This window comes from Drosophila subpulchrella, chromosome 4 (assembly GCF_014743375.2).
Source record: "Drosophila subpulchrella strain 33 F10 #4 breed RU33 chromosome 4, RU_Dsub_v1.1 Primary Assembly, whole genome shotgun sequence".
NCBI classification, from domain to species: Eukaryota; Metazoa; Arthropoda; class Insecta; order Diptera; family Drosophilidae; genus Drosophila; species Drosophila subpulchrella.
Genome location: NC_050608.1, coordinates 2,216,151 through 2,231,882, shown reverse-complemented (window position 1 = coordinate 2,231,882; position 15,732 = coordinate 2,216,151). Strand labels below are relative to the sequence as shown.

General features: G+C 35.5%; 1 long non-coding RNA gene across 1 annotated transcript; it reads left to right on the top strand.

The window, feature by feature from the left end:
* Positions 1–14,861: 14,861 nt before the first annotated feature.
* Positions 14,862–15,426, top strand: LOC119558146. Its single transcript, XR_005220167.1, has 3 exons — positions 14,862–15,051; positions 15,106–15,333; positions 15,398–15,426. It is a non-coding gene; the product is annotated as an uncharacterized LOC119558146 (long non-coding RNA).
* The last annotated feature ends 306 nt before the right edge of the window (positions 15,427–15,732 follow it).

Here is a 15,732-nt window from a genome sequence, read left to right as displayed (position 1 = left end):
CACACACATACACGCGTAAAAACATTTCGCATTGTCTGGCTCTGACGTCATAGCTTTTTTTCTTGTGAGGTTTGTGGGCGTTAGAGTGGGCGTGGCAGTCTACTTGCGCTGCGTAAGAAGCTCAGGAATCTGCACGCCAAATCTCAATAGCCTAGCTCTCATAGTTTCCGAGATCTCAGCGTTCATCCGGACAGACGGACAGACGGACAGACGGACATGGCTAGATCGACTCGGCTAGTGATCCTGATCAAGAATATATATACTTTATGGGGTCGGAAACGCTTCCTTCTGCCTGTTACATACTTTCCGACGTATCTGGTATACCCTTTTACTCTACGAGTAACGGGTATAACAAGAAAGGAAGTTAGCTTCGGCAAGCCGAAGCTTATATACCCTTGCAGCTTTAATTATTAAATTTCAAAACACAAAAAATTATATTCCCAATAGTATAAGATAATATGTCAAACAAGGAAGAACGCTATAGTCAAGTACCTCGACTATCAGATACCCGTTACTCAGCTAAAGGGGCCAAAGGAAAATGGAGATATGCAAGCAGCAAATGCGCCACCTACCGGCGGTAGACAGATTTAAGCGTTGTGGGCGTTAGAGTGGGCGTGGCAATGTTCTTTTTAAGTCAATAGATAGGTATTGACGAGACCAATACATTTCAGTTAAAATTTTTTATCTAGCACGAAAATTGTGGGCGCCACATGCATGGGCGGTTTGTGGGCGTTAGAGTGGGCGTGGCATATTCGCGTAGCAAACATGCGCTGCGCTCAAGCCTACGGAATCTAAATCTGAAATCCCGTTTCTCTATCTTTGATATTTTCCGAGATATCCGAGTTCATAACTACGATTTTTTGAATTTTGTGGGCGGTTTGTGGGCGATAAAGTGGGCGTGGCAAACTTTTTTTAGGGCAATCGGTAGGTATTGATGAGAGCAATACATTTCAGTTAAAATGTTTGTTCTAGCATCAAAACTGTAGGAGCCACAGTTTTGGGCGGTTTGTGGGCGTTAGAGTGGGCGTGACACTCTTCTGAAACAAACTTGCGGTGCGCAGGAATCTCAAGAATCTGCATGCCTAATCCCAGTATTGTAGCTCTTATAGTTTCCGAGATCTCAGCGTTCATACGGACAGACGGACAGACGGTCAGACGGACAGACGGACAGACGGACATGGCTAGATCGACTCGGCTAGTGATCCTGATCAAGAATATATATACCTTATGGGGTCGGAAACGCTTCCTTCTGCCTGTTACATACTTTCCGACGAATCTAGTATACCCTTTTACTCTACGAGTAACGGGTATAAAAATTTGCGCAACATTTTTAAATTTCTCGGCTCTTTCTTATCTTCAAAACAAGGAAGAACGCTATAGTCAAGTACCTCGACTATCAGATACCCGTTACTCAGCTAAAGGGACTAAAGGGAAATGGAGATATGCAAGCACAAATGCGAGACTGAAACCTACCCCTGATTTCAATATATGGTTATGTGGGCGGTAGGCAGATTTAAGTGTTATGGGCGTTAGAGTGGGCGTGGCAAATCTTTTTTGGATCAATCGATAGGTATTGACGAGACCAATACATTTCCGTTGAAAAATTTTTTCTAGCATGAAAATTGTGGGCGCCACAGGTTTGGGCGGTTTGTGGGCGTTAGAGTGGGCCTGGCATATTCGCGTAGCAAACTTGCGCTGCGTGCAAGGCTACGAAATTTGAATCGGAGATCCCAATTCTATATCTTTGATATTTTCCGAGATATCCACGTTCATACTTACGATGGGCGGTTCGTGGGCGTTAAGGTGGGCGTGGCAAACTTTTTTATGGGGCAATCGATAGGTATTGATGAGAATTATTCATTTCAGTTAAAGTTTTTACTCTAGCGGCTAAAATGTAGGAGCCACAGTTGTGGGAGGCTTGTGGGCGCTAAAGTGGGCGTGGCACGCTGCTGAAACAAACTTGCGCTGCGTAAGAAGCTCAGGAATCTGCATGCCAAATCTCAATAGCATAGCTCTTATAGTTTCCGAGATCTCAGCCTTCATACGGACGGACAGACAGACAGACGAACAGAAGGACATGGCTAGATCGACTCGGCTAGTGTTCCTGATCAAGAATATATATACTTTATGGGTCGGAAACGCTTCCGTCTGCCTGTTACATACTTTCCGACGAATCTGGTATACCCTTTTACTCTACGAGTAACGGGTATAAAAAGGAAATACGAAAAATGTATTAACCATTTATACCACTGGTAGTGCTACTACCTCTGTGACCATCGTTAGGGTCTAAACAGGTCCCATACCGATCGTTTGAAAATATCGTTGCGTTCTTAGCGAGCTTTCTTAGAACTACACGGAGAAAGTTCAGTCTCAAATTAAATTTTTTGGCATAGAAATGAGTCAAGGCCGAATAGTAGTATTTTGGTGTTGCGAACATGTTTTATTATATTATTTAATCTTTTTTATTCTTTTTCTTGATTAGAGTATATATTCATAATATTGAGTGCTTCCTTTTTGTAATCCGAAATTCGATGGCATACACAAATATCAACTCCCTCGGTGGCTGCATCATTGCTCCACACGCAGGTGTGCATATGACTTTCATGAATAGATGTTTTTATATTAACTCCATCACATTCAAAGAGTTTTGATTGTATGAACTAGAGTCGCACATAGTGTGCATTGAACAGAATTCCGTCAAATAAGTTCAGAAAATTACTTATTTTAACTGAATGCATGAGGTCTATCCAAGTCCTCAATCGTCTTGCACTTTTAATATGCTTACACAATTTATAAAGAAATTTTATATAGGTTTTCATCTTCTTCTTTTACCCCAAGATGTGCATTCTCGAAGTTCAACAAATGAAAATCTTTGATTTTTCCCAAAGTCGAAATGATTTTAGCAAACTGTCCCCTATTGGTTACCTGAGTATATGGTGTGTATAAATTGCCAAGATCTTTCCTTTCCCACCTGCAGCAAAGTATGTGCGATTTCTTCTAACCAACACTCTGCTTCTGTGATTTTGTGTCTCCTTTATCGATTTGATGGTGTCCTATTGGTTACACTTGTATCAAATCAAACAAAAACACCTCTTAACGAGGTAAAAAGTAGTGGCGAACGCGCCTTTAACAAAAATTTCTGATATCAACAATTGTGACGAAAAATGATATTACATTCGATATAATAAATAAAGTATATTAAATTTATGGCCCGCAACAGTAAATATTTATTTACCTTCACGTAAATTTTCTGTTGTAGCGTGCCGAATACATAAATTTAATTTTAGTCTCCTATTTCGATTAGCTTCATGCAAGTAAAGGTCCCTAAAACCATAACAGATTTTCCGTTTGAAAAAATCAAATAAGAATATTTTTCAGGGTTTGTAACTATTATAAGTTTTATTTTGAAAATCACTTTATAATAGTTTTGTCATGATTTTTATTTAAAACTCATAAAATAATCGTTATTCTCTCAGTTTTATATTAAACTTTTTATTAAACAAATAAAACTTATTCTCCGAGTTTTATTTTCCGCTTGAAAAATAACAGTTATTCATTGAGTTTTATATAAAAATCAAATAATAAAACTTATTTTCTGAGTTTTATTATTTCCATCAAAAATAAAACTCAATATCATATTGTGGCGGTTCCGTAGTTCATAGAAATGTAATTCAAAATTTAGAATACTAAATGCGCGGTTGGCTATTTAAAAAAAAATTTCAGATACTATAGACCACCGTTAGTATGTTTATTTTTATTAATTTATGTCGCACATGGGGAAAATCAATGTTTTAATAGTAAGCAGACTTTACAGTCATACATATCCGACTAGTTAAATATAAGAGTACACCTTAACACTTTAAATAAATTGCCTATACTGGTCTAGTGCATCAGTGTTAGTTTCGAAAACGGGGAAACGGGTAATAATCGACTGATATAAACTCATTAATTTAAAGTTGTATTTTATTTAAATTGTTTATTTAGTTTAACAAATAAAAGTTTTTTTATTGACTCTGACGAAAGTTTGCATCTGAGGTCCGTTAGAATAAGTTTTAGGGCGGAAAAAGACCTTTCTACGCTAACTTGGGTAGCGGGAACAGCATGGACCTCTTTAGCCATTTCGTAGAGGTAAGGGTAGACAAATCTTTTCTCCTCTCAATAAGTCATGATTTGAACATTCAAATCAACCGGCTTGGGAGAATAATTTTCAATTTTACTATACGCCTTCTTTATGTCGTCATCATAGGCGTCTGAGGTCTCTCCGCTCTGAAATTCTTCAAATAAAGATTATGGTATAGGTTCATCGTCTTGAATATTTTGTCGGGAATCGGTCTGAATAAATGAAATAAAAGCTTATGCTAAATCGTACCGAACTTTAAAACTGAAATATTTACATACTTGATTATTAATAGCATGTATCTGTAAATAAAGATGTTTTAGATAACTTCTTGCTCTGATTATGCACTCAGGGTTTTTGTTTAGCACACGTCGAATGCGAGGATCCAAATAAACAGCACAAATTACTGTATTATTTTCCAAAAGGATTTCTTCTCTTTTTTGGAGGCAGTCCACCAATACCTTACTACTGGCACCCATCGCAGTAACAGCTAGCTTTAGCTCTAGCCATATTTTATAAAAATCGCACATATACAGTTGTTCAAACTGAAATTTTTTGGTGGCCACGAATAATGGTTCCAAAGTAGTGCACATAGTTCTGATCATAGTCCAGTCGGAAGCCGTTAACTTGGATTCAATATTATGTTCAGTCTTGCAAAAGTTGACATAATCCAGCAGCCTTTAGAACATCAAATACGTTGAGCCCCACCGTGTTGGGACATCTATGACGGGAAGAGGTAATCCCTGGACGCAAGACTTATACCTTATAAATTTAAAAGACCTAAGTATAATATAATATTATTAACACAAACCTAGAAGACGGAGTCCTTAACGTTTTGACTACTGAACGCACTTTTTCTATTATTTTTGTTCATTCTGAGTTGATTAAAAAGTCCTTCACACCTAATTGCAAGGTATGAGCCGCACATTTTACAGATGTTATTAAAAACACTTTAAGGATTTGATTATTACAAACACTTTAAGGTTTTTGATAAGTTCTTCATCGTCATCAAATTCATCATCGTCCAAGGAAGTGGCTTCGTCGTCGCTTAGGAGAGACACCGCTTTGATCATATTCTTGCCGTTATCTGTGGTAATACTGTATATTTGTTTCTTCGAAATATTAAACTCTTTTAAAATTTTCTCGATTTCCGAGCATAGATTGCTTCCTAAATGTCTTTGGTGCAGTTCGACGAGACCGAGAGTTTTTACACAAATCCGGTTATTGTGATAAATCTGGGCGTTGATTCCTAAAATTCCACGGTTGCATCTTGTTGCTGTATCCGTTTTTATGCATACTATATTGTTTTAGAACAAAAGTTTTAAAGACGCTTTGATTTCATTATATTTCCTTTCAACTAACATCATTATGTTTCTCGATGAAACAGGGCTCATATTGAGGCCATCAAAGATTTGCTTTGTCAATGTGGTAAAGGCTTTTGAATCCAACACTAAGAACGGCTTTTTCTCTGTTGTTACCAGGTCTTTACATGCCTCCGTGACTTCGGTTTTTTACATGTCTACAGAAAACTTGATTTTCCTGTCCATTCCTTCAACGTTATTTTGAATGTTTAATTCTTTATCAAAAACCTTTTATGGTGGTCCGATAGATGACGCTTTAAATTTGACAAGTAGCTACCTGCAAAAATCTTTTTGCATATTTTACAAGTCGATTTATTTTCTATTGAATTAAATTCAAAATAGCTTCGCGGTAAGTTATAAGGTTTTCGTCCCATAATAATATAGAAAATACTTTTTCAGATGGTTGTTACTAATTGAACTGACTATAAACAGACGCGAATCTAATTTAAATGTTTGTTTTCGTTTTCAGACCTATCACTGATCCACTCTGCTAGTAAAGACATTCCACCTTTGTGCGACATAAATTAATAAAAACATACATACTAACGGTGGTCTATAGTATCTAAAAAAATTTTTTAAAATAGCCAGCCGCACATTTAGTATTTAAAATTTTTAATCACATTTCTACGAACCACGGAACCGCCACAATATGATTTTGAGTTTTATGTTTGATCTAAGTAATAAAACTCAGAGAATAAGTCTTATTATTTGATTTTTATATAAAACTTAAAGAATGACTGTTATTTTTCAAGCGGACAGTAAAACTCAGAAAATAAGTTTTATTTGTCAAATTTTATATAAAACTCACAATATAACGATTATTTCATGAGTAATAAAACTATGAAAAATAAAAATCATTGCGGTTATGTAAAATACAATGTTTAATAATGTCAGTGGTGTAGTTGGATTATTTCCAGGATTTTCCGTTGTTAGTGATTTTTATACCCTTGCAGAGGGTATATTGATTTCAGTCAGAAGTTTGCAACGCAGTGAAGGAGACGTTTCCGACCCCATAAAGTATATATATTCTTGATCAGCATGACTAGACGAGTCGATCTAGCCATGTCCGTCTGTCCGTCTGTCCGTCTGTCCGTCTGTCCGTCTGTCCGTCTGTCCGTCTGTCCGTCTGTCCGTCCGTTTCTACGCAAACTAGTCTCTCAGTTTTAAAGCTATCGGGCTGAAACTTTCCCAAAAGTCTTATATCTTTTGCAGGTAGTATATAAGTCGGAACCAGCCGGATCGGACAACTATATCTTATAGCTCCCATAGAAATAATCGGACAAAAAAATGAAAAAAAATTATATCTTTGGTGTTTTTTAGCATATAAACTCCTAAGCTTGGAAATAACAATTTTTAAATAATTTTGAATTTTGAATTAAATTTTATCGAAATCGGACGACTATATCATATAGCTGCCATAGGAACGATCGGAAAATTTGTGGAAAAATAATATGAAAAAAATTTTAGCTTCGGTGTTTTTCAACATATAACCTCCAACGCTTGGAAATAACATTTTTTAATTAGTTCTGAATTTCGAATTAAATTTTATCAAAATCGGACGACTATGTCATATAGCTGCCATAGGAACGATCGCAAAATTGGTAGGAAAATAATATGAAACAAATTATAGCTTCGGTGTTTTTTAACATATAACCTCCTACGCTTGGAAATAACATTTTTTAATTAGTTCTGAGTTTCGAATTTAATTTTATCAAAATCGGACGACTATATCATATAGCTGCCATAGGAACGATCGGAAAATTGGTAGGAAAATAATATGAAACAAATTATAGCTTCGGTGTTTTTTGACATATTATCTTATACTATTGGGAATATCATTATACCCTTGCAGAGGGTATATTGATTTCAGTCAGAAGTTTGCAACGCAGTGAAGGAGACGTTTCCGACCCCATAAAGTATATATATTCTTGATCAGCATGACTAGACGAGTCGATCTAGCCATGTCCGTCTGTCCGTCTGTCCGTCTGTCCGTCTGTCCGTCTGTCCGTCCGTTTCTACGCAAACTAGTCTCTCAGTTTTAAAGCTATCGGGCTGAAACTTTCCCAAAAGTCTTATATCTTTTGCAGGTAGTATATAAGTCGGAACCAGCCGGATCGGACAACTATATCTTATAGCTCCCATAGAAATAATCGGACAAAAAAATGAAAAAAAACTATATCTTTGGTGTTTTTTAGCATATAAACTCCTAAGCTTGGAAATAACAATTTTTAAATAATTTTGAATTTTGAATTAAATTTTATCGAAATCGGACGACTATATCATATAGCTGCCATAGGAACGATCGGAAAATTTGTGGAAAAATAATATGAAAAAAATTTTAGCTTCGGTGTTTTTCAACATATAACCTCCAACGCTTGGAAATAACATTTTTTAATTAGTTCTGAATTTCGAATTAAATTTTATCAAAATCGGACGACTATGTCATATAGCTGCCATAGGAACGATCGCAAAATTGGTAGGAAAATAATATGAAACAAATTATAGCTTCGGTGTTTTTTAACATATAACCTCCTACGCTTGGAAATAACATTTTTTAATTAGTTCTGAGTTTCGAATTTAATTTTATCAAAATCGGACGACTATATCATATAGCTGCCATAGGAACGATCGGAAAATTGGTAGGAAAATAATATGAAACAAATTATAGCTTCGGTGTTTTTTGACATATTATCTTATACTATTGGGAATATCATTTTTTGTGTTTTTAAATTTAATAATTATAGCTGCAAGGGTATATAAGCTTCGGCTTGCCGAAGCTAACTTCCTTTCTTGTTTTGTTTGAAAAAACAAAATTAACAGTTATTTTCGAACCCTGATATTTTTCATCAAGTTGGTTTTTTTTTTGTTTATTCCAATAAGTATGAAATATTTCGTATACGGAGCTGAAACAAGTTGCACTTTTTATCGCTTAATATCTTCAAATCGGTCATTTTAAGGCAAAAAATGTTATATACCAAAAGTTGAGGAATCTCAAGGGCTACATGATTTGAAATCGTTTGACTCAATTTTGAGAAAATAGTCAAAAAGTGGTTTTAAGAAATAACTTTTTGTCATAACTCTAAATCTTTTATATTCAGGCAGTATTACTATGTAAAGAGTATTTAGCAAATTAAATTATCTTTTCAGAGGTATATAGCACGTTTCTGTAGCATTAGTTGTTTAGATACTATAAGCATTTTAATCTGGCTTTTTTTTTATTTTCCGCTAAACTATCGGGTTTTTCCAAAATTCGTAGAACAAACCTTTTCTATTTCAAGCTACTTTATACACCCATAGGGTTTCCAAAACCCTAAAACTAAGATGGGATGCATACAAACCTACAAACAAAGGGACAAACATTTTCATTTTGGGAAGAAGAAAATCTTGTTTTTTTTATTACTTTTGAACGGGACATCGGAGACAAATGAGGTGTCATTCGACGCGTATTCTCAGTAAGAACAAAACTAGCTAAACAGACGGGGGCTTTTATGCCCACCGTATCCAGCAGCTACAATTTTCTAAATTTTTACTTGTACACTTTCACCGCTTTTTCTGCCAAACAAATCTATATTTCAAAAGTCTTGGTATGCAATCTTCTTAGTTTTTGCGATACCTTTCGATTGGTGTATCACTCGTTACGATCGGATCATAATGGCAGATTTTCAATTCTGCGGCTATATATAGTAGTTGTTTTCGCACGCTCTCTTGCGCGCTTCGCCACTACGTGTACTGCCGTCCACAGTGATACTCATCTGGTTTTCGTGATTCATGATGTCGATTGAGCTGCTTGAACTTTGATTACTAGCTGTTATTAACTCTTATGAGCTATTATTAGATGGTTACTATCTGTTTAGTAGATGCCTACTAGTTGTTTACTAGTTGTTATTAGCTGGTTAGTGGATGTGTAAAAGATATTTACTAGATGTTATTAGCTGGTTACTAGCTGCTTAGTATCTGTTAACTTTATGCATACTAATTGTTATTAGCTGGTTTCTAGTTGTTATTAACTCCGCTGTTATAGTCTTTTGCTAAGAATGATCAAAAATTCTTTATTACTAGACAACTTTCGGAGTGAAGTAAAAACTTACACACTGAATTCCAATGTGTTTGCTGTGTACGTGAGGAAGATCGCTTAACCAAAAACATCTGAAGATTGATATATTTACATGAGTCGTTCTTCGCCCGAATAAAAAATCAGGAGATTTGTTATATTTGTTGGTTATTCTTTATTAGAACGTTGGAAAAAGACTAATTGTATGTTACAGAATTGGCTAGAATGAAACCTCGGTTTGCGTCTTACAATTTACTGTTAGTGCATTAGGTGACGCAATCGCAAGTGGATAATGCGATCGACACTTCTTTGCTTATGCTTACATAATTTGGTATTATTAGATTTTGCGATCTTATTGGATTTTTACGTTTATGGAATTACGTCATTGTTGACGTTCGGACTTAATCAATTTTCTTTGTTTGTTTGCATTGCGGGATCTCGAGCTTCTGTATCGTTTTTAATCAAAGCCGAAATTGGCGATTCTGTTTATTTGTGAACGGTTTCGTTCTTTGAACTGGTGGTCGTTGAGAAAACGCAGTGCAGATAGGTCCCTCCCCCATCACTTAGACAAAATCATATGGTTATTTATGTGATTTTGGGGTATAGCTTTGGTATTTCTTGTAACTCTTGTTTCTATTTCTGGGTCGTCCCCTTTTGTGTTATTGTATTTTATAAGTATTCCTTTAAGTATTTCCTTAAATTTATAAAGTAGGTACAGTGATATACTTAATATTTAGAGACCCAGTGTTACAATTACAATTATTTTGTAAATCTGGTTTTCTTTATTTTGTTCAAAAAATATTTCTTTTGCTCGTATGTATGATATTGGGTCTAATTCGGTGACATTATTTCTTGTGTATATGCTTTGTGTGTAGTCAGAATTATAATTGCTTATGGATTAATCGTTAATGGCAATTGTGCATTTTGATCATATTGTGTCCTTCAATTACAATTTCATTTTTAATACAATTTTGATTTAGTATAGTTTTTGACAAATTCCATGTAACTATGATATTTGGTTCGACGTAATTAATTTGGGTAGTTAAGAGCGTTTTTGTGTACCTGCAACTAGTATTTGTTTGATTAACAAGACCTAAAAGACATGTGTTGGTAACAGGTTTTCTTGTTTCTTTGTTATACAAGCTGTTTCTGTATACGTAATATTTGTTTTGGGTGTTATCTTGTAATTTTGTATTATTTTCATCTGGATAACGTAATATTTCGTGTACGGGAAGTTTCTTTATTTCTCTGGGTATGTGGGATATAATTAAATTTTCGTTTGAATCTAACCTAAGCCAAGTTGAGGTTTTTATGTTCAGTTTTTGCTTGGTTGCAAACATTACACTCATTAATTAAATTCTGAATTAAATTCTGGTAGTCGGGATAATAATAGGTTTCTTTGAAAAGCCTTACCATTTTTTCATTTCCTGGGTCCAATAGTTTTTCGTGGTTGCTAACAACAATTTCTTTAGATTCAGCGTAAGTTTTTATGTCCTGTTATTTAATTGCTGCTCATACAATTTTTGTAGTAGAGTTCATGACCTGTTTAAAAGCTTGTTGAATGATTTCAAAATCAGAGTCGTGTTCGATGCAAAGTGCACTTGACTTGGTATAAAAGTGTTTTATTAATATTTGCTTAGCTTTTTCGATGTTTAATTCATTAAACAATATTTTAATCTTGACTTTCTTAAAATAAATTTCACTTTCTTCACCTTCTGTATTGCTTCAAATCATTTCTACCTGTCTTGCGAAATGATTGATTGGTTTTTCAGTAATTGTTATTAAATTTTCATTATCTTCTTCAGCGCTATGTGCTGTTGCTCTGTTACTGCCATAGTATACTTCGTTAATTTTGATTCTTGACAATGCATCGGCTACGTGATTTTGCCTTCCTTCTAAATATTTTATTTCGAAGTCATATTCGCCTAACCTTATCTTCCATCTTTGCAGTTTCATATTAGGTTCTTTGATATTGTTTAGCCAGACTAACGGCTTATGGTCACTTAATATCTAAAATCTTCTTCCGAATAAATAGGGTCTTAAGGTTTTTGTCGCCCATACTATAGCTAATAATTATTTTTCAATTGTACTATAGTTTTCTTCATGTGCATTTAGAGTCCTACTAATGTAACTGATTGGTTTGTTATCCTGAGAAAGAACTGCTCCTAAAGCAAAGTTGCTAGCATCAGTAGTTAATTGAAACCTTTTTCCAAAATCTGGACAAATCAGTATGGGATCGTTTATGATAAGTTGTTTTAATTTATTGAATGCTGCAATAAATGTATCATCTTTAAATGTCACTTTAGAACCAGATTTTAAACATTTAGTTAAAGGTTTTGAAATGTCTGCGAAGTTTGGAATGAATTTTCTGTAATAACCGCAAAGACCAAGAAATGATTTTATTTCTTTTTGAGTTTTGGGAATTGGAAATTTATTGATTGCCTTAACCTTTTCTGGATTTGGCATTATACGGTTTCGTCCAACTATGTGTCCCAAAAATTCTTTTTTCAAAAATTCACATTTGTCTAGTTGTAATTTTAGATTAGCGTTTTAAAGTTTTTCAAAAACAATTTTTAATGAAGTAAGGTGTTCGTAAAGGGACGTAGAGAAAACAATTACATCGTCCAAGTATACAAGGCAATGCTTGTTTATTAATTCACGAAGGACATTGTTCATGCATCGCTGAAAAGTTGCAGGTGCATTTTTTAATCCAAATGGCATTCGTGTGTACTCGTAGTGTCCGTACTTTGTGGAAAACGCTGTTTTGTTTATGGAATTTTGGTCCATTTCGATCTGGTGGAAACCTTTAGTCAAATCAATGGTGGTAAAATATTGACACCGTCCTAGCTTGCCTAGTATTTCGTCCATATTGGGAATGGGAAATTTATAACTCATTTAAGCCCCTATAGTCTAATACAAGTCTAAATTTTTGTTTACCTGAAGCATCTTTCTTTTTTGATACTATCCACAATGGACTGCAATTAGGTGATTGGCTGTGCCTAATTATTCCTTGCTTTAACATATCCTGTATTTGAGACTCAACTTCTTTTTCAAATGAAAAAGGATACCCATACGGTTTTTTATAAATTAGATTTTCATGATGAGTTTTTATTTCATGCTTAACAACATTCGTAAAGGTCAAATTTTCACCATCACGATATTGAATGCATTTATATTGGTTAATTCATTTTAATAATTTAACTTTTTCTTCTTCATTTAAGTGTTCTAAACGATAATTTTTTCCCTCTGCTAATTCATTTTGAACAGCATAATTTATTTCATCAGTATAATTTTTAGATTTTAGCAATGCCTCAAAATCATTTATTTGTGTTGGATTTTTCAAACTAATGTTTTTGTGTATTAAAATGCGCCCACTAATAGTAGTGCAATTATTTAAATAATCAATATTTGCCTGGTTTGCCTCTAGTAACTTTCGTCCTAGTAGTATGTCATAATTGGAAGAAAAGTCGTGAATATAAAATATTTGTTCTTGAGTAAATAAACTATTAGGTGCAACTTGTACAAATTCATTTAGTTCATAATGACCTGTCATAGTGCGTATAATTGTCGGATCTTTATGTATGCTCCCGTTAAGAAAATTCTTTTTCATTAAGTTAATTGATGAACCGGTATTGACGAGGCAACGATAATTATGATTATTTATAGTTATTTCTATGTAAGTAATTGGTCCGAAGCTTGCATTGGAAAATTTTCATTTTCATCAAAATCATCTTCTTTGCACTCTTTATTTTGTTGATAATTTTCGTCTACTTGCATTCTTGATTGTCCACTGTTACTTTCTCTGACTCTCTTTTGTGATTGGTTTGGTACTGAGCCCGATCGTCCACTTGGCTGTTGGCTTTTATTCATTGTATTATTTTGCTGTCCCTGAATTAAATTTCTTCGAAACTCTTGGTAACTTCCCCTATTTTGGTCAAAAGTATTATTTCTGTTATTCGATTGGAAGCTATAATTTTGTGGAACCATTCTTTGGGGTTGATTGGGGTGTGGTTGAATTGAAAGAGCTGGGCCAGGATTAAATTGTTGGGTGTTGTACAAATTAGTGTAAGGGTAGGAGTTACGTGTATAATTTGTTTGTTGTTGCTTTTGAATTTTATTAACATTGATGTTATAATGTTTTAAATTTTCATTTTCTTCGTATAGTCCTTCTTGCTGAGCCGCTTGTTTCAGTTTAAATACTGTTGAAAATCGCTTCTTGCTAATGTCATAAAAATTCTGTCAGGTAATTTTCGTTGTATTAGGTTCTTTGTATTCCTAAACATTGCTTCTGTGTACAATATTAATTCATTTGGATTTCCCTCAAGTTCTAATTTGTTGCTTATAACTAACTGCTTAAGCTCGATCTCGTTACAAAATTCTCTTAGATTACCTTGAAAATTAGTATTGTATAATCGCCTTAATAGTTCCACAGGGGTTTGCGTTTTGTACTCGTCGATTAGGGCTTTAAGATCTGGCCAGTATTTGACTTGTCGAACTTGCAGAATCCTCTGAGCATCACCGGTGATTTGAAGTTCAATTGCTCCAAATATAACGCTTGTCTGTGGATCATTGGTTGTAAGATAGATAGATTGGGTGCCACACCAATTTGTGGTTGCCCTTGAGCTGGTGGTTGTTGGTCCATTTTGTTGTGTTTAATTAAGTTCCACTCAACTTCATTACTGACCGAATTGGATTTATTCAGTAGTCGATTGAAATTTAATTTATTATATTTTTTCAGTGCCTTTAATTTGCACTCAGGTTCTTTTGCGGATCTCTTGTTGCACTTCCGAGCTAGTCGATTGAATTGCTTACTTGTGGGCAATTCCACGCGCTGATCTGGTTATCCTAGTAGCTATATTTATATCCTTTTAATTGATCAGTAAGCTCCCGACTTTGTTTTTTCGCAAGGATATTTTTTTGAAAAGATCCTACCGACTGCGCCATTTACATGAGTCGTTCTTCGCCCGAATAAAAAATCAGGAGTTTTTTATATTTGTTGGTTATTCTTTATTAGAACGTTGGAAAAAGACTAATTGTATGTTACAGAATTGGCTAGAATGAAACCTCGGTTTGCGTCTTACAATTTACTGTTAGTGCATTAGGTGACGCAATCGCAAGTGGATAGTGCGATCGACACTTCTTTGTTTATGTGTTACGAACTGCTTTTTGTCGGTGGCAGTGCCGCTAGCTCAGTCGTTCCTCAGGGCAGAGTACCCCTAATGCCACAGCTCGCAACATAAAATCGATAACTTCTCGGTCTCACATTACTAAACTATCGGTCATCACTAAGACAAAAATGTAAACAAAGCAAAAATTTACAAATATTGACGGGAAAATGGATTACATTTGGTGTCCTAGCCAAGCGCTCCCACCCAACCATGGATGCCCTCAAGATGCTGCAGGGCACCACCCATTCGCCGTCGGCAGGAGCCCCCTCCTCGCGACTACGGCTACGGTTCCATCTCCCCCACTGGGAAAGCTTATTCACACATAGTGGGTATTACAAAGGTTTAATAAATATCGTAAGTACAATCGTTTATATACATGCTCCTCTTAACAGATCTATCCTTCCTCAGCCTTTAAGACCGAAACCTGGCCGCCGTCTTCAACATTTACGCGGTCAAAGCAGAGGATTTTGTTTTGCTGGAAAAGGGTACAGGCGCCGCGGAAACTATGCTCTACCAGTCATGTATTGGTAGAGCTCGCATGGAAACGCGGCCCTCAAAGGAACATACGCGATGCGTATGTGTATGGTCACCTAATCCTGAGGAGCTCCAAGGGAAAAGAAGGGACAGGCCAAAAAGGTATGTAACTGCACTGTAAGCTATACCATATAAAACTTATGCTCGCGACCTTTTTAAATTTTAGGCAAACAACGAGGACAAATAAGGCTCTCGGGATTAACTCCGGATAAATTCACAAACAGGGAAGTAGATATCAATATATATATAATAAAGGTACACATGTATTTAAATTTTCCTGAATTTCAGCCACTATTGGGCCGGGCCTGGAGGCAATGATAGCCCGGGCGGAAGACCTTTCGCCGGGGGCCAGCAGTGATCCGGACCTCCACACAGGAAAAAGGCGCTCTCCGGTGAGTTATGCAATGGCAGTCCGAGATTCGGCTGCCAGACAAAATGGCGATCCTTCTCAGCGCCGCAATGCGACCGCTGGAAGTTTCCGAGAGGAGGATGACGCGGTAC